The 21060-nt window shown below is 38.1% G+C and overlaps 1 protein-coding gene across 1 annotated transcript in view; it reads right to left on the bottom strand.

The window, feature by feature from the left end:
- Positions 1-19772, bottom strand: part of sema4b.S (semaphorin 4B S homeolog) — a 154643-nt gene extending 134871 nt beyond the window's left edge. The window contains exon 1 of the mRNA XM_041587650.1: positions 19643-19772. The gene's annotated coding sequence lies outside the window, so the exon portion shown is untranslated. The remainder of the gene's footprint in view (positions 1-19642) is intronic.
- Positions 19773-21060: the final 1288 nt, after the last annotated feature.

Below are 21060 nucleotides of genomic sequence, written 5' to 3'. Positions count from 1 at the left end.
TGTAGAAAAACATCACATACAATAGAATATATCTAATCTTTACCTAGCTTGAAATACTTGGGAATGTTTGAACATGCAATTTTGTTAAATAATTTGTTTTCCTTCATGCAATGTTTTGCAAAGAAATGTACCTTCCTACTCACCTCTTTCAGCTAATCTCCCTGAATTTTCCTCTTGAGCAGAACAAGAACTTGTTTTTTTGTTTGTGTGCTTTTGTTAAGAAAAATAATTCCCATAACATATATTAGGGAAACAATCTGACCCAAAATAAACAAGATGAGAAGCTTTTAAACAAGGGAACAGCTCCACCCAAGAGTAAGATGAAACCAGGTTCACCCTACAGATGGCAAGGTGTTTGTTTCTTTTGGTCAAAGCCATGAATGCTAAACACTGTTCAGTGTACCCGGATGTGCTGGAGTCATATAACTAGCAAGAAGTAAGGCACTTTAGTAAACTTTAGTGTTTAAAGGAATTCTGTCATGGGAGAACATATTTTTTTGCAAAATATATCAGCTAATAGCACTTCTCCAGCAGAAGCCTGCAGTGGAATCCATTTTTCAAAAGAGCAAACATATTTTTTAATATTTACTTTCAAAATCTGACATGAAGCTATACACAGTTCGGTTTCCCAGGAGCCATTAGCTATGTGACTTGTGCTCTGATAGACTTTAGTCACTCTTTACTGCTGCACTGCAAGTTGGAGTGTTGTCATGCCCTCCCCCCTCTCCCATCAGTCCATCAGCTGAACAGTGGGAAGGTAACCAGATAATAGTTCCCTGAGAACAGAACCCAATAGTAAAAATCAAAGTCCAGCTAACCCAAGTTTTGACTCCTTCAGTTACATTGAGTAGCAGAAACAATAGTTTATCTCAAAGCAGTTCCATTGTGCTGGCTTTTCTGAAAGCACATGACCAGGCACAATGACCTGAGCTGGTTGTCTACACACCAATATTACAGCAAAAAAAACTCCAAGAAAACCCATATATTGTTTTAGGAATACATTTCAAATGGAAGAATGAATTGCTCACAATGTACACAGTGTAATTTAGTAATAACAACTATACAATAAAAATGAGGACATACAGAGGCTCTCTCTCTTTCTCTCTCTCTCACTCCTTGTATAAAGTCCATTGGGGTGCACTCCAAACACAACCTATTGTTACCATAATTTACAAGGCAGGGTGATTAAAAAATTCGAAATTATCTCACTATTTTCTGAAAATTTTCTCACTATTTATCAATACAATTTCAAGAAACTTTATTGTGTGGGAAAAAACTCGATAAAATCATGAAAAAAATCGGAATTGTACGATAATATAATGAATTATATATGATAATGACTGATGATTAACTCTAGGCTAAAAATTAATATTATCTTTAAAATGGCTCCTTTACTAAAGCTCCCTATGTCTTTCACACAATATTAATTATTTTCCATTTTTACTTTTGGTATTTGTGAAAATGTTAAGAGGTGAATGTATAACTAGTTTCCTTTTTCCTCTGTGCACTTTGCAGTTTTCGCTTTTAGCATTGTCTCCCTCATTGACTAGACTCTTTCTTATCACCAGCCATAACCCTACTATTGAGTGATGAGCTACAGTAATCTTTCACCAGGCATGCATTTGCCATGACAAAGTCACCAAGACAAAATTGTTGCAGAGACAAAAAAGTTGTTTTTAATGCATAGAATCGGTTGCCAACTTTGTTGACTTCTGCAACATGTCTACCGTGCAACATTTTTGTTGTTTGCGCAACATTTTTAATGCACACATGATATTTTTGTCTTCTATGAAATTTACAGCGCAGTGAATTTTTGCAGCCAGCAATTCGCAGTGAAACCATACAGGACGAAAACATTCACTTGTCACTAAAGATGAATATGTTTCTCTTTAGTCACCCTTAGTTCTCTTACAAACCAACAGCAGTCCTGCAGCTCACGGAGAAGTCTTCCAGTTATGCAACTAATAATCATGTATATGTGTCCAGTTGTTCAGGCTAGGGAATTATTATAAAATCACTTTTTTTTCAGTGTGACAATCAGAGCAGAGGGTTTAGCTTGGTGTCTGTACAAAGGCATTGAAGCTGAAAATAGCTTATCGAAGCTGATTCTGTCAGCTCAGCATCTTGCTGAAGATCTGCTCCATGGTCTGAGCTACTATATTTCAATGATACTATAAAGGGAGGCATTATTTTACACATGGTAATTTAATGTTTATAGGTTTTTCACCATAGGAATAGAGCTATAAAATATTAATGGTGCAAAAATGTCTTAAAAACAGTGTGAGCTGAAATTAAAATAAACTAGGTATACCTGGTAGGAGTATGAAGAAGTTAAGGAGGGGGTTGCATGCTTTCTAAAGAGAACCATTCCATTATAAGTCTCAGGGCTCCTGCTATAGAAATTGTGACAGTTAGCTTGGGCCAATATGGCGCACTCTCAGGCTGCTGGCCAAGCCGCTTTCCTGGAATATGTCCTGAAAACTCTCCTTAAATTCATAAAGTTTCAGAAGGCACAGCCGCTACATTTGTCACAGGAATTGAAGCATTTCTAATACCACCTGGACACTCTCCAAATCTAGGCTCTCAAGGGATTCCTGCAAAACTGACTCTGCTTTCCACTCCTGCTTTGCCCTCTTCTGGCATGGCTCATGCTTCTGAGGCCAAGATCCCAGCTCCTTTATGTTATGAAGGTGCCCTGGATTCCTATATCAGTGCAAGTTCTGCTTTGAGCTTACTCCCCAGCAGTTTCCTACTAAGAAGTCTAAAGTCATTTACATTATCTCTTTGCTATCCAGCAAGACTCTTGCTTTGGGTTCCCCTCTGTAGAAACATGATGATCCTCTCGTTCATAATGTTTCTGCTCTAATTGCCACCTTCCAAGAGATCTTTGATGCTCCTTGTCATAGGATCAATGCTTTAGTCCGACTAAAATCTCAAAGATGAGTTAGCAGCATAAGATTTGGCTTCTCAGTTCATGGATTTGGTGTCCTGAATGATCAGTATTGAATGAAAGAGTCTGCCACAAGAATAACAGAGCCAAGCTTCTTGCTTAGGCTAATTTTGCTGCTAATAATTTGTTTGAATCCTTGGGTTTCTCTCTTTTTCCTGGACATACGGTCTCAACCCCCTAGCTTTGTTTGTATACACCAAAGTAGATGTGCTTGCTAAAGAATCAGCTTTCTGTGATTTCAAGACCATTGGGGCCCATGCTCACCAAGCCTCTAACTGCCAGATATTGGCAGCCAATAAACATTGCAGACCTGCTCCTCCCTTCCAGAATCTGTCTGACTATCTACAAAAAATATCTGACTCCAGGTACCTACTCCTTATTGGGTCTTTGTTTTAGTTATTCTTTCAGGATAAAGGAACTTGTTAATCCTGTGTGTGTCAAGCTGGACTTGCCTAACAGCATGGAAATGCCCAACTCCTTACTCCTGTTTTCACTGACAGACATCAGGAATTCAAGGTCCAGGAGATTGTGATATGGTAAGGTTGAAATAATATTCAATAACTAATTCATTGGAAGGGGGTTGGCCTTGAGGAAAGGCACTGGGTTTCAGCTAGGGCAGGGGTTCACAACCTTTTTTACCTGTGAGTCACACTTAATTGTAAAAACTGTCGGAGAGCAACATAAACATGAATAAGTTCCTTTGTGATGCCACATAAAGGCTGTGATTTGTAGCTCCATATCGACTGCTAGCCTACAGGAATGTCTCTTAGGAGCAAACCTGTTTCTTTATGTCTCCAAAACTTGCCTTCAAGCCAGGAAATTAAAAATGTGCACTTTCTTTGAGGCCACTGTGAACAACCAATAGGGACAGTGAGCAAAATCTTGCTCATGAGCCCCTGGTTGGGGAGAGCTGAGCTAGGGCAACTGGAGAAACAGGCAGTTTAAAGGGGTTGTCATCTTTCAAACACTTTTTTCAGTTGAGTTGTTTTCAGACTGTTCACCTGAAACTTTTTTACTCTTTTTCCAGAATTGAAGTTTAAATTATAATGTTCAGTCTGGCAGCTCAGTGATTCAGGTGCAAATAGAAAATGGAAAATAATTGGAAAAAGTCTTTATTTCATGTGAACAAACTGAAACGAAATGAACTGGGAAAAGTGTTTGAAGGTGAACCACCCCTTTAATCAAACTCAGAGACAAAGATAACAAATGTATCAAATGTATCAACTAAATGTATTAATTAAGAACAGTTGATCCCCCCCCCCAAAAAAATGATTTAGAAGGTGAAAAAAATTTATACTCCAACATTATCAAAACAATCACAAATGCAAAATAGAAAGTAATTGCAAAAAGTCTTTATTTCTGGTGAACTGAAACCGACTAGTGATGGGCAAATTTATTCGCCAGGCGCGAATTTGCGGCGAATAAATTCGCAAAACGCCTGCGAAAATTCACACAAAAATTCGCCAGCGCCAAAAACAATTTTTTCGGAAAAACGGATGCCGGCGTCAAAAACAGCGCCGTTTCGCAAATTCGCCGTCACTAAAATGACGCAAATTCGCCCATCACTAAAACCAACTAATTGTAAAAAAGGTGAACAACCCCTTTAAAGGCTGATGGTGAAAGCATAGAAGTTAAACTACTTTATCCTTTTTGGATAATTATGTAAAAACAATGTCCAGCAGCCACAACCCACTGGCACTTGTTAAGACAAGGATGAAAGACATAAAAAGATCTAAGCATGTACTAATTTGTCCAGGTTGTGGGATTTTCTGTGACCCGTTATGTCTGTGAAAGATGTACAGTGAAGTAGTAGGTGCCATCAAAGCCATGATTTCATTTCAGTTTCATTGTGGTGGAATTCAGAGCTTGCCTTCTGCATTCCTAGAGAGCCTTGAGTGTCATTGTTTAACATAGTAAATACCTTCTGAGACATGATGCGTGTGAGAACACTGACATGCTGGTTGTTTATATTCAGACCTGCATGGTGTTTGTAGATTGATAATGGACTGAAGCTGTAAACTTTGGAAGGTGTAATCCAGAGTTGCTGCTGGTGCTGGTACATCAGATTAGACAGCTCCTGGCAGGGCCTTAAAGGACAAGGAAAGTTAAACGAATGGAGTAGGCTAGAAATGTTGTTGTTGGCTAGAAATGTTATGTTTTAAGGCTTCTGTACCAGCCCTTTAGCAGTAAAGATCTGTCTCCAAAGATGCCCCAGTAGCTCCCCATCTTCTTTTCTGCCGATTTACTGCACATGCTCTGTGCTGCTGTCACTTACTGAGCTAAGGGACCAACTCACAATATACTGTACACATAGAATATAAATGTCTCAGTATAAGGCTGATTAGTAATTAATATGGATTATTACTACATGGCAGCACAGAAACCAGTGTAACTAGTAGGAGAATTTAAAAATTAGCCCTGTAGCATCAGTTTATATTACAGGTCAACCTCATTTTCTGCTTGATAATTTGTGATGACCCCTAAGCTTAGCTTCTCAACAGCTGCTCAGAGTCCACTGAGCATGTGAGTGTCGCAGACACTTTCCAAGATGGTGACCCCCTGTGACAAGTTTGAAGTCCTGGATTATTGCTGCTAATGAGAAGTTGAAACTTTAGACTGGTGCAACAAGTTCAGTATATAACACATGGCATTTTAGCCCTATTCATTTTTAGTTCTCCTTTAAAGAATGGGTCCCTGGCCCCTAGTAGGGAGCTGAAATTATCTGGATCAAGACTTCCAACCTGCAGCCCTCCTGATTCTGTTGGACTACAATTCAATCATTTTATTAGACTAAATAGAAAGGGTTTTAGACTAACAGTGGCCATCCTGACAAGTGTTGATTTATAAAAAAAAAAACTTGTCATTTCCAAAATAGAGAAAAAGTTATTAAAGCAGTTACGGTTTGAGCAAAAGCTTTAACAGATACCACTTTACATCTTTCTGGAGAATATCATTTGGGTATTTTGTTACTTTATTTTCTACTTAATTTGTTTCTCTAAGTTCATCCCCCCACTATTTTCTCAGTAGCACTTGTTCTTAACCCCCTTGGCTGGTGAGCAAATGCAATCAGTGTTGGAAAGGGACACCAAGGGCCCACCAAAAAGCTTTAGACCAGGGCCCACTGTCAGTACTATTTTCATCCTCTCCTCACTCAACCTCTATTCTCCTAGTCTCTTTTCTTTACATATTATAATCTATTATTCCATCTATTTAGCCTCTTTGTTAAGGAAATAAGGAATGGCTTTGAAAGAGGCCAAATGTTTAGAAGCAGGAGGGCCCACTGACTCCTGGGCCCACCAGGAGTTTTCCTGATATCCCGATGGGCCAGTCCGACACTGAATGCAATCACCTTTCCTCTGAAGCAATATTTAAATCATAATTTTTCTGTTTGCTACTGTTTCAGTAATGAGATTGCATTAGTATGGTGTTTGTGTTAGAATCATGAGTATGATCAGAATTTATAGGACAAAGCAGTGAGAATGTGTGGCATCTAATAGTAGGAGTGTGAAAGAATGACTATAATCTGCAAAATGTAATTACGTGAATGAAAAAAAATAGAAGGACTAAATGAATGTGGTCTTCAATGATGATAATGTGAGGGAAATAATGGTTAGAATGTCAGTAAGAGCATGGTTATGTAACCCCATCTAGACTAGACTAGACCTTGTCCGGCTAGGAAACAGGCAGAACACCAGTTACATTTGACCCTCTCTCCACAGGATGGGTCTTTGCTACATGAAAGAGTGAAGGAATGGTGTTGTGAAACTACATCTCACTTGTGCTGCGTGACTAAATAACAGAATTGGAGGCCAGAAGGTTCTTGTACAAAATAAACAGCAACACGCTTTATTCTCTTAAAGAGCAAATCAGGGACAATCCTCTGAGGTTTATCACATACATGTCAGGTAACATCACAGCATTTCAGAGCCAGCACCTTGTGACATCCCTGAGGAGATAGTGAGATAGATGCACCCTCAGGATCTCTGTACCGTCACCTGGATCCCTACATGTTGGAGGATCAGGGAAAGCACTAACCCTAAATCCTTATTAGGCTGAAATCCATACACTACAGGTCAATCTTGCCTGAATGGAGAGCTACCCCCTTACTATTCCTCCTAGTTGGAGCCAGGTTGCTCTTGCTCACTAGTTCTATCACTTTCCTAGAAAGTGCTTTACTGAGAACTACCCTTTTCTGACTACATCTAAATCAAGGTGTCCCTATATCCCTGACTTCACCAGGGGGCTTCACCACCCATGGGGCCTTCTCCTGACTTCCAGCTTTCAAATGGTGGTCACTGGCCCCATCTAAAAAACAAATGTTCTGGAAGGCTACACATTTATTGTTGTTGCTATTATTTATTACTCCTGCAGACCCTTTCTTATTCATATTTCAGTATTGTATTCAAATCAATTTTTTTTATTTGCTTTAAACTTAATTAACTCTCTTTTGTACAATGAATTTTTAATAGAGCTATTAATGTTGTGTTTTAATCAGGTTCATTTCTGGATATTGCTTAGGAGACAGGTCATGTCTTAATAGGTTTGGCACTTTAATCACTTGATGCACTTTATATTTAATGAATTATTTGAATGAATTGTATTAATTAACACACTTATTACATTAAGGAGTGATATTTATGTAAAAAATCACATGGAATTTATATATATATATTTGAGTCACATTGGGCTCCACATATGAATTAAAGTCATTACCCCTTTTTTTTTGCTTTCCACACAATTGAATTTTATACTTATAATCATTTGGATTGTGCGACACCAATAACTCCTCTGGCAGTTATTCAAATCAATGCATTGTTGCTAGGGTAATTTTGACTTGAAAACCAATTGCAAATTGTCTCAAAATATCACTCTCTGCAGCATACTAAAATTGAATTTAAAGGTGAACACCCCCTTCAATGGAGTAAGCCTGTCTGTAATAAATTGATAGAAACGTGGAAAATAATTATTAAAATATACAAAGAAAATAATCACATGTGAGCAAAAATGACATAAATGAGTAAATGTGCATAAAACTTGTAGAGTAAAATGGACAGGATAGACCAGCGAAAATAAAATAATCATAATATTTTGTCTTTAAAAGTATCAGAATACATGGAATAAGATAGAATTGTTAGATAGCCAGAAATGAATGTTGAGGATATATGATATATAACAGAATGTGTGACTGGTTAATTAACTTAGAAAAGAACAGTTGCAATGTGTATAACTGAATTTAAAGAAAATGTTGGATATACTGTATTTTTAAAAAACGAAAATCTGTATAAATATGATTAGAAAGCGGTAGCGACAAAGTAAGACTGGGGAAAACCACCAGATAACAAACCAATGAGCATTATTACAGAATAATGAATGAATAAATAATTAGTATAAAATAAAAAACCCATGAATGATGAGAATGATGGGCTACTCCAAGAGTATCAAGACTCAAGATTACAAGGCTGTAAAATGTAATGCAGTAAAGAGCACATATCATAGCAAATAAGGGGTTCAACAACAAAACCAGATTGGTGATGCATTGTGCAGAATAATAAACAGCCTATAGCAACTATTATGAGCAAGAATCTATCAGCTGTAAGTTGCTAAATGCAGAGCACAAAGAGCATATTTTGTATGTATACTTCCACATGTAGGGATACAGTATACTAGCAACCAGGGCCGTCATCAAAAATCACAGGGCCCCATAAGAAAAAATTTCATCGGCCCCCTGGGCTGCACCCACCACAAGCCCCACTTACAGGTCCACCCTCCCCACCCCACAGGTCCACCCCCCACCACACACTAAAAAAAACCAAAAACATTGGTGGCTATGGTTTTTAATAAAAAAATATTGGTGGTCAGGGCCCCCCGATTAAAAAATATTAGTGGCTAGGACTCCACATGGGGAAAAACGATTGGTGGCTACCAAAAAGTACCTTATGGAATTGTTAACAATGCAGAGTTAAATAAAACATTATTAATACATTTTAAGAGACTTTGAAAGACTCAGACAATACATCTCTCTTTGTATCAGATCTGCTACTGGGAACGGCTGTCTGAAATGAAATTATAGAGGACAACCTGGCAATAACACTGAGACCATATTCTGATGGAACAATGCTTAAATCACCAATGTCCAACCTGTCATTGAGCCACAACACCCCAACATGGAGGTGATGTTGGTATAGTTTTTAGGGGGTTTGTCTGCCTTATTAGGAAATGTGTTGTTTGTTCAATGTAGGCTTCTGTAGGAAGTGAGGGGATGAAGTCTGGAGTTATGCTACCCTTATATGATGCTTTAATCACAGGTGGGAGACATGCTTATCATTAAAGTTCAATATTCAGTTATACTATACTTTAAGCAACACTTTGGGAGTTTGAAGTATTCTGTTTTTATTGTTCACAATTGTCATGCAATCTGAAATATCTTTCATACCATAGTATACAAACCCCTAATGGGTCCTCTTTAATCCTGGGGGCCCCAGGGCACTCTAAGCTTTCCTAAAACCAACTCTGGGTATTTCTATTAGTAACTCACTGATTCAGCAGCGTGAACTGTACAATCAGTCTATAGACTAGTTTAAAAATGCATACTGAAAATAGAAAATGTCACGGAAATACATGTATTCACAACTAGTAAAATATATCATAGATCACAAATGTATATGTTTCCTCTGACTGGAGTCAATGCTTAAGCATCATATATTCTCATGTGGAATTTTCTATTGGCTACATATAAAAAACAGATATGCAGAAAACCGTGTCATGAGAGCCATGGCAGACAATGTGAGTTCCTCAAAAAAATCAAGCAAAAAAAATTGAAAGTGCAAAAACATTTATTGGGAGTAAGTGCCTCATTCAACACAAAACACGTCAGGCTTAATTGTTTCTCAAGTCCTAATAAATGTTTTTGCACTTTTCATTTTTTGTTGCTTGATGTTTTTGGGAAACTCACATTGTCTTGCCATGATTACAAATTTGCATCCACAGACTGGGGTGGGATTCTTCGCGTTTTACATGTACTTTCCCATTTGTACTGTTTGGTTAGTACCTCTATTTACTTTTGGATCTGGCACATTGTGCCATTCCTCTACATTTTAGTCATGAGAGCCATCCCTAATCAGATCAAAGTCACACAATTATGAGCTCCTTTATGGCTTGCTAGATATATTGCAGAATCAATGCTGCACTCAAGTGTTTTAATAAAAGGGAAAATAAGGGCAGTACCTGACGATCGGTGTTGGCATGTTTAGGTCTGGACTTTCAGGGCCCTATAATTTCATTAGTATTTTCCTTTTGCCTTTATTGACAAATCAATATTAAAAGGTATCCATATTTTCTTCTTTTGTTGTTCCTACCTTCTATGATAGTATTATTGTCTTTGCTAGTAGATCAGTCTTGTGGAAACCTTCTCATTCTCTTGATACAATCTACCTTATGCTCACAGCTCTTCAATCAGAAGATACCATTTACTGGTCACCCGTTTGAAAGGAAACATCTGATTGGTATCGATTGCTAGGACTGGTGGAAAATGTGTGACTTATTACATCAACCCATAATCTTCTTATAGAACCTGATGTCACTTGATCAGCCAAAAACAGGTAGTAGTAACATTTTACAGGTATAGATGCAGCAATAAACCTCCCAGGTTGCACCAGAAATACCAGAACACTATTTCCCATTGGTTTTCCTCTGTACTAAGCACATTGGCCATGCGATTCAGTTTGATCAGGGCTGTACCAATTAATGTCTACAGAAATGTCAGCATTAAAATCTCCCAACCTTGTTAACCATGTTGCATCCAGTCAGACCACCCTGATAAAGGGAATGTATGCCATTTAAATGCAGAACATGAATGAAGTTGTAAAAGGTTACCAGAGGCTCTATGTAGGAATTCCCAGGGATCACAGGTCTGTCAACTGACTGCCATAGATGTCCTGATTCTAGTAATTGAGATTCAAATTGCATCCTACTCACTCCAATAGGATTTGCAGGTAAGCTGACAAAGTACAACAGACTATTTGGCAGACAATAGTGCAATATAATTAAAGTGTACTACAGGGTTTACTGTACAAATGCCTAGAAAGTTATATCTCAGTCTGTCCTATTTCTTGACAAACATAAGATTACAGTACTTTAAATTAGAATTTTCCATGTTAGGTCACTGGCATTAATTTTATGATACTGTGGAATGACAACAGCCCACTCTGTTAATGATTACTCCTCTGAGCTTCTGAGAATGGCAAAGCTGCTCCCGTCTATTGATCTTTATATATCCATCTCATCTCTCCTGGGAGTCTAATGGCAAAATAAATATGTTCTTTTATGATACATTCATGAACTTACACAACTTGTTTTTTTTTTTCTCTGATAAACCATACAGTCTGCACACAGTGTAAAGAAAGACACAAAACATTTTCCTTTTCTTGATATTTAAGCCTTTACATTACATTTCCCTCTCAAGCCTTCATATTTCACTACTATAAATCTCTTTTTTGACTTGCTTGGAACACTGGCTACAATTCAGCCTATTTATGCAAATACCAGAATTACATTTGTCATTTTGTGAGCTTTTTTTCCAGCAATGTGGCAAAGTAATTTTGTTATCAGGCTTCAACTACCCTCAGAATCCTGTGCGGCTCAGAGACTGATCAAAAAGCTGCGTAGGAAGGATTCATATCACACTTCCTTCTATCAGCTGCTGAAATAGAACATAGGTCTTGCCAAGGTATGATTTTTTTGTTGGAGTATAACTTCCATAATCTGTTTGATTTACAGAACTAAGGTTTTAAAAACTGAGTGAGAACAGTTGCAACAATAATCTTTAACTGTTACATTAATCAGTAATCTCTTGCTGCTTACAAAATACATCTCAAAATTAAAAATAAATTATATAGACAATCAATTAAAGCAGGGATGTCCAACTGGAGACATGGCCTGTCTAAGCTTTTTATGCCCCCTGTTTGCATATGCAAGGGGAGGGAAATCGAATGACTTTTTGTTACAAAACAAGGAAGTATAAAATGGTTTCCCCTTCCCACCCCCTAATTTGCATATGCAAATTAGTATTCATTTCGGTATTCAGCTGAATCTTTTGCAAAGGGTTCGGCCGAATCCAAAATAGTGGATTCGGTGCATCCCTATAATTTGGACCCTAGCAACCAAACTGCTGATATTACAAACAGCTGAATTAAAAGCTTAACTCAAAAACCACAAAGAATAAACAATGAAAACCAATTGCAAATTGTCTCAGAATAATCTACCTCTTAAATGTACAGTATTACAAATAATCATCCCACTACATTTACAGCAAGCTGCAGGCAGATTTGGAATGTCAGTATAACGTGCGTCTACAGATGTTACAGAGATATTGCACATATAAATGGTGAGATCTTTCCAAATTTAATGAACCATATACTGCATGCCCATGCTAACAGATAATTTAGGCAGATGGGGAAAGCAAGCAAAGTCCTATATTATGCTTCTGAGAGCAACACGCAACCAATAGCTGGTGAGTACTTCATTGATCTGCAACTGCAGGACACATCTAGAGACAGATAACAGTAATATTCACAAACTGGACTGTAAAATATCAATCTGTTTGGGTGACCTATACCATCTTATCCTCTATGGAACAGTTTCCAAGGGGGAGACTGTGAACTTTTAGTATATTTTAATGATCACAAATAGGAAGATGGTTTTTGTATGGGAACACTTTTATCACCAGATCCCCATGCTCCCATACTAATAGTTTACCATACAATACATTGCTGTGTTCTTTTGGTATGAGCAGTGCCCATTTTATTGATGTCTGTTTCTTCAGTTGTATTTATTTAATCTTATAAAATGCAATATTTGCAAATTATTACTAGTGTCTTTAATATGTGATTATTAGATGGTGGTTGTGCATAATTATCTTTGCTAGATAGTTCTTGTGTGGATTATTGCAGTTATATAACTAAGGTCTGATTTCCTTATCAGGTTGGGTAGATTCGTATGATGTTCTTTTTTTATTATTGAGTACTGCATATCGTGCGCCGATATCTCTACACTGGCTTATAATAGGAATAGCTATGGCCACTTTACTGTGAGCAGTGTAGATGCTTATATATATATATATATATATATATATATATATATATATATATATATATATATATATATATATATATATATATATATATATATATATAATGTGCAACATTTACAATCGCCTGGAAGAGGCCCAGGTGCTAGCCAAACAGTATAGTGTAGAACAGACACTCAATTCGCAGTCTTCCCAACAGACTTGTAACATTCAAAGAGTTTATTTAGGTACACGTGGAGGTAGCCTTACACGTCTTGTGTTTCAAAAACACTTCATAGGCAAATGATTAAGTGTTATTGTGAAACATGAAACATGTAACGCTACCTCCATGTGAACCTAAATAAGCCCTTTGCATTTTACACATCTGTTGGGAAGACTTCTCATTGAGTGCCTGCTCTACACTATATGGTATCAGGCCCGGACTGGCAATCGGTGGTTTCTGGCAAATGCCAGAGAGGCTGCTGTATAGTTCCATAGAAAGTTACCATATAGTGGACTGGTAGGGAGCTGTTTGGGCTGGGAGGAGGCTGTTTGGGCCTTTGTGTACTTGGAAGGGCAGGGCCTATTTTGACTCCCAGTCCAGGCCTGTATGGTATGTAGGTACATATATCATACTCAGATTTCAGTTGTAAAGCCCATGCCCACTGCACCATTTGTGATTATACCCTAGAATGTATGATCTTCTGTACTTGTGGATGGGGACTGGGTATTGCTGGCTATCACAGAAGGATACATTTATTTGAGAGTAACTGAGAATTGGAAAGATTTTACTCTTTTTGGGTTTTTGTTAGACGAGTATGTGGCTGCCAAGGCAAGGGAATGCATGTGTACATCGTATAACTGCAAGTGTCACTTATCATGAATAATTCATTGTAACTAAGAGATTGCTTACTTACCCTACATGCCTTTTCCTGCAGGTCAAATGGAAAATGTTCTATCCTATTTGATCTTTTGCCTGTTATCTATCCTAGGCATTTTATTTCTCCCTAATGTCAAGTTTAAGTCATGGAGCTGCCTTACATATTGCATTATGCATTAGATAATGGCTACAATAATGATCTCTACATCTGTACAGAACATACGGAGAAAAGTGGAACGGAAATGAGCGTTATTTACTGGCAGTGAATTAATAACAGGAATTACTGCAGACAGGATCCCATTCCCTAAAAAGGAATTGGCACAAATATTAAACAAGTTGTTTTCGAAGTTTGCAGAAAAGTGTGAGCCTCTTGGGTTTAATGCGTTGGATGCCTCCCCAGCACTTCACTGGGGCTCTGCATTCTTTTTCTAACTGAGGAGAGGATTTTTAAGTCTTCACAGCACAGATGTAGGAACATGTCACAATACTCATCAAAAACCCCAACCTTATCCACTAGCAAAAATATACCTCATGTGTCCGCATTTGCCATGTGTGCCTTATGTAATCACTCAGGCAAGGGACAAGGCTCTGCAGAAGAATCTGCACTCAATATGAGATATTGAATTGTTTTCCTCTAGAAAGCCAGAAATTAGATTGTTTTTCCACATGCTCTCCAGCACTGTGCAGGCAATCTGGCAGGCTCAATACTTCATTAGACAGAGGAAGGAGAAGAGATAATTCAACCAAACCTGCATTTATTCTACAACTCTCTTTACCCATTTTAGTAATTTCTTTAATCTAACTAACAGATCTGCCTCTCTAGCGGAATCTGTGGAGGTAGTGGATATTCATCACCACTTAATATTGTTCCACTATGCTAGTTCCTCATAGAAAGAATGGGGTGGAACCTAACTGAAAGTACTGTGTTTCCTTGGGGTAGAAATGGGGATGAGCTAGGAAGACCCTTCAAGTTTTAGGTGATGCCCTGTGTAATAAATATGAAGGGAGAAAGGATCATTTCTCTTAAAGGAGAACTAAAGCTCAACTAAAGAAGTAGCTACATTATGTTTTGTACTTCTATACCAGCCCAAGGCAACAACAGTAAAGATCTGTGTCTCCAAAGATGCCCCAGTAGCTCCCCATCTTCTTTTCTGCTGATTCACTGCACATGCTCTGTGCTGCTGTCACTTACTGAGCTTAGGGACCCACTCACAATATACAGTACACATAGAATATAAATCTCACAATATAAGGCTGATTAGTAATTAATACAGGTAATTACTACATGGCAGCACAGAAACCAGTACAATTAGCATCAGCTTTAAATAATCAGCCCTATAGCATCAGCTTATATTACAGGCCGACCTCATTCTCTGCTTCATAATTTGCAACAACCCCTAAACTTAGCTTCTCAACAGCTGCTCAGAGCCCACTGAGTATGTGAGTGTCACAGACACTTTCCAAGATGGTGACCCCCTGTGACAAGTTAGAATGAAACATGGCAACATTATCAATATATCAATTTGGCCCAATTTGGAACTATTGCTAATGTGCAACTTCCTGCACCCGCATACAGCCAAAAGCTTATTTATTGAGATCAGTTAATGGACCTGCGCAAATGTTGGTCCTATTTGTGCATCACGTCTCACATAAATACATTTGTTAAAACCTATCAAACCTATTTATTTGCACAGAACATTCCTTCTCTTTATATTTGCTATATATATATATTATCTATACATGTACGAGCTGAAGGATGTTTGATCACCTTCTTTCAAGGCTCCATAAACAAATAGAATTCCCAAGCCATGAAGGTGATCTCAAAAGCCTGGCCACTGAACCTTGTTTAGTTATAGGCACATGCAGTATATGGAAGCTTGGTTTGTGCACATTGTTAATCATATTCAACATCTACCTTTGCAACACAGTGTTGGCACATTAAAAATACATGTCAATAATATAATAAATGCACAAATGTGTGCAAACATCAATTGAATGAACCCTGCTGTAACCCCTGTATTAGAGGCACCTTTTGATTTTGCTATTGCCGGTATAGTTACATACAGAGAGACTAATGTGATTACTTAGCAACCATTCTTCACTCACACCATTGGGCAAATTACAGAAAATTGCTCCCTCTCTGCAGGAATCTTACTCTGTGTCCTTTTGGAATATGTCCCTGCCTCCCTTTGTTCCCTGTCTCTGCAACACATTTACACAATAAATCAGCTTTTGCCAAATATTGTATGTTATGTGGCTACAGGCAATCTGAGCCGTACTGTTTCAGTTCCAGAAGCGATAGCAAACATAGTTACAGCACATTCTGTTCATAATAAACTACACATGTAGAAAACATACAGCTCATTTTAGACATAATTGAATGAATAATGGTTAGCAGTGAAATAAAAAAGACACTATTTTTTCTTATCCATTTATCCAATTAACATAATGTGTAGCAATATGAGAGATAGAACGCATCAGTCCTACGTAATAATAATAAGAGGAATATGCTCCCAAATACACACAAAAGTAAATTCTATTGACTCCTAAACAGATTCATAGACATAGAATAGATCTGCAGAAGTGGAAGCAGAGGAAGGAGACAAGTATGTGCCATGGCTAAGGGTGTAGCTACAGGGGATTTAGGGGCTGTGAGTGTAGAATGGCCTTAGGCTAAGGCCACACTAGGCGATAGCGCCGCGATTTGACTCGCGGCGACTTTTCGCCGCGACTTTTCGTCGCGACTTTTAAGCAATCGCTGGGGAAACTTTTGCGCTGGCGTCTATGGGGAATCGCGTAAAATCGCCAGCGTAAAAACACACGCGGCGATCTTTTCTCTACTGTCGCTCGAAATTGCCTCGCTAGGCGATTTCGAGCGACAATAGAAAAAAGATCGCCGCGTGTGTTTTTACGCTGGCGATTTTACGCGATTCCCCATAGACGCCAGCGCAAAAGTTTCCCCAGCGATTGCGGCTTAAAAGTCGCGGCGAAAAGTCGCCGCGAGTCAAATCGCGGCGCTATCGCCTAGTGTGGCCTTAGCCTTAGGAGCGTAGGGGAACCTTTCTTCCCATAAGAAAAAAAACATATGTGATATAAAAGGAAAAATACATGATTCCACACACAAGGACTAAGAGACATGGGGGGTGTTAAGATACTGATTAGGGGCAATAATTATTTGGGACCCATATTTTCTACCTTGCACATTAACTACCTGTGTAATTTTCCATTCTTCCCAATGGTAAGCAGTGCAGCACAGATAGAGACTAACAAAGTTTTTTTAGGAAGCTTAGTATAGTATATTAGGAATAACATACCCCTTATTGTAAAATCTAAGAATATTATAGATCCTTGAGGAGTTCCCAGAGCAAATTAAGGCACAATACCAAAGCCTGAGTGTGTTTATACAGGTCATGGAACTCCAAGGTGACTTACAATATCCTTATATTTTGCAGCAGGGGCTACATTATTTTTATGACACAAAATTATTTTATCATATGGCACATATTACATTGTACATCACTAAGCACCATTTATAAGAATATAATGCACAAAAGCTATGAATATCTTGTAAATTATATCCTTATAAACGGTGAGTTCTGATGTCATCAGTTATAAACGGTGAGTTCTGATGTCATTTCTGTCACATGACTCGCTGAAATTTGTGTATTATAATAAATAAAGTACCCCCAGTTGCAAAATATGAGGGTATTAGAAGGTACCTCGGAGTTCCATGACCTGTATAAAAACGGTCTTCTGCCTCGTGTTTTTATATGGTCATGAAACGCCTCGGTAACTTCTAATATCCTTATATTTTACAAGAGGGGGTACTTTATTCACTATATAATTCACAGGAAATTAATGTCTGGGGTATAATATAGTTCTCCAACTGAAGGCATTGCCATTTATATATTTCAGGGTGTTTATCTTTGGGCTTTACCTGCATGAAGAAAAAAAATATATAGTGAATAAAGTACCCCCTATTGTAAAATATAAGGATATAAGTTACCGAGGAGTTCCATGACGATATAAAAGCACGAGACCGAAGGCCACGTGTTTTTATACAGGTCATGGAACTCCTAGGTGACTAATATCCTCATATTTTACAATGGGGGTACTTTATTATAATACACAAGTTGCAGGGAGTCCTGTGACAGAAATGACATCACTAAGCTCTGATTATAACAGATGACATCACTAAGCACCGTTTATAAGGATATAATTTACAGGATATTCTTGGCTCTTGTGTATTAATATATGAGTAGATGTATGAGTTTGTAGCTCCCACCACCCAGTATGTTGTCTGACTCAGGGGTGCAGTATGGCCTAGATTCATCCTTCTTTTGTGCTAAACCTTTGCAGATTTACAGCAATTGCTATTTATAGTATATTTGTAGCATTTCTTTTTCATGTCATGTTCATATCCAGTCAGGGACACAAGTGCACATATTACAGGGACAACATCAGGATGATCTGAGTGTAGTCAGCAGGATGCTTGTACATATAACAGTGCATATTTGAAAAGACTTGTGCAATCCAATACTCCACCCTCCCTCCTTGTGGGTTTTGTTCCAGCCCTCTCCATGGTTACGGCACCTGACATGAAGGGGGGCAAGACAAGAGCTTCCGTGGAACTGAGCACTGAGCAATCTCAGTAGCATCTTTCCCACAGACAGCACCAAATCTGGGAAATCCCTCAGCTTCTCTCCATGGATTTTCGCCAGAGGCACAAGGCAGGTGTTCCCCAGTATTAGGGGATGCGATATAATTGTTCCTAATCACACTGTGCCTATATCTCACTGCAGTGGTAAATAAACTCTAGCAAAGCAACATTCAAATAAATTCACTGATGTGGCTAATGGTGCCCTAATACTAATGTTTAAGTCACTGAGCAGGATATTCCCTTTCTCCACACACAACGTTCCACACATAGGAATAACAACAGCTATAAATCCTTTCTTCCTCTTAACTTTCAAAAGCAATTAAAAAAAAAAAAAAACACAAAGAAACTAACAATATCTAGTTAATATCATTGCAATAAAAGCTGAATGGTAATATGAATTCGGAAATAGCATTACTGCATTAGATACTATAGGTAACATAGGGGTAGGCGAATTTTTTCACCTAGTTTCGCCGAAAAAATGACTGCGAGTCTGCGAGATTTTGCTGGCGACGAATTTTTGGTGAAACTAAACAGATCAAATTTGCCCATCCCTAATTTACATTACATTTCCTTTTAATATTGGCTGTAATCTACTCCACAACTCCCAGCATCCCCTGAGAGCCTTCGATTGTTGGTGAGACGCTGGAGGTTGTAATTCAACAATTAAAAACTCTCAGTTAGTGGTCAGAACCTCATTTATGATTTAAGTAACGATTTTCCGAAAAAAAGATGAATTTTACCAATAGCAAACATATTACTATTAACATATTAACATATAGGAGCGGCTATATATATATATATATATATATATATATATAATATATATGTACACATATGACATAGCTATGCATGAATATAGAATGATAATCATGCTCATCTATATAATGGAAGTTGTAGCAAGCACAATGAGGCAGGTGCAGTTCCATTCACACATACATGCCATACACACATGTGCACAGCTTCACTTCCATACTTACAACGGAAGGCTAAGATAGGGTTAATGCATGACAAGGGACACTTATCTAAATAGACTGGTTTCTGGGCATGTTAAAAAAAAGAAATATTAAGGTTAAATCCCCATTGCCTTACCAGTCACATGCTGTATCATGAAACACTTCATTCAGACAACTGTACCACTTGAAGCAGGTGAGACTCTCGTGATTACAAGAAAGGGAGCCAGAATAAAAGAAGGATGAGCTGCTGCTGCTAGTGAAACACATTACACCAGGAAGGCTTGTGTTAAACTACCAGTCTAATGGTGAAGGAGGGAGGTGTAGAGCCCGGGAGGAGGGGACTAGGGAAGCTACTGTATGGAACAGCCTGGGAAACCTATTCCTTGCCTTGGAGATGTGAAATCGCTTGGTGATGTAAAACACATAGACTAAAAGGTATGCATGCTCAAATGGATCATTTTGGGGAACCTATACTCCATTCCCTTTTATGCCATTAACATTGCAGAAGATACAAGTTATACTTAACTATTCTAGACACTACGTATCACTGTTTTAAAATATATACTTTAGCAAACATTATTCTGTGTTATTGTTTAGCACAGGTTTATCATTCATTTAAAATATAATTTGTCATCCCCATGCTACCACTCAGATATGAATCTTTAAGAGCTGCCAGGCTGTGCTCCTTTGGAACTCAAGAGTTGTTGGACTTGTGCTTGTGCAAGAGTTAATACACAGCACACAAGACTTCACCAGAAAGGCTCAGATGTGTGTGTGTGTGTGCACCAAGCACCAGCTATAGATTTCCACATGTAATAACAAGGTTTTTACAAGTCCAAATAGAAGAGGGGGATGGTGGTTAGCACAGCTTTTCCAAATGATATGCGCCCAATTCCTCAATAGTTGCTCTGTGCTGCAACTGCTGCAACTACTCCAAAGAGAAGCAAGGTGGATTAGGCACTTAGATAGTGTCATACATCATGGGATGGGTGATCAATACAGTTTAAGTTGGTTTTTGTTACAAAAGTCGTGTTAACCTTTTTGTATATTGTTTTTTTCTTTTTTCGCAGATATTAAGACTATAAAGATTTAAGACAGTTATACACGGTCTTATACGGATCTCCTGCCGTAAATGTGGTATGGGTGAGTTACAGGAGATAAATTACTAAAATATATGCTGGCGTAAATATTGTACTATAATCCGCATAATATATGCTGGGTCTTATAGGGAGTGTTGAAAAATTGGGACGTATTAAAGACTTTGGGTATTTCTGTATCCCTTTGACCATAGGATGTCTTGCCCTTACACGCTTGGTTCAGGTTTCTTTACCTGGGACAGACATTATGTGCAGTGTCTCATCATCACGTAGGCCAGGTTTTAGTTAGACAGTGGCCTGCCTAAAGTGAAATTTCTTGATACCTTCTGGTCTTTTTAGGAAATTGTTTCATTGTTTTATATTATTGGACATTTTGTTCCTTTTTAACATTGGACATTTTTTTTACCATCCTGGACTTATCGAAATTGGATACAAATAAATAAAGATGAATACAAGA

Source organism: Xenopus laevis, chromosome 3S, assembly GCF_017654675.1.
Source record: "Xenopus laevis strain J_2021 chromosome 3S, Xenopus_laevis_v10.1, whole genome shotgun sequence".
Classification (NCBI taxonomy): Eukaryota; Metazoa; Chordata; class Amphibia; order Anura; family Pipidae; genus Xenopus; species Xenopus laevis.
This window is presented reverse-complemented; position numbering and strand designations above follow the sequence as displayed.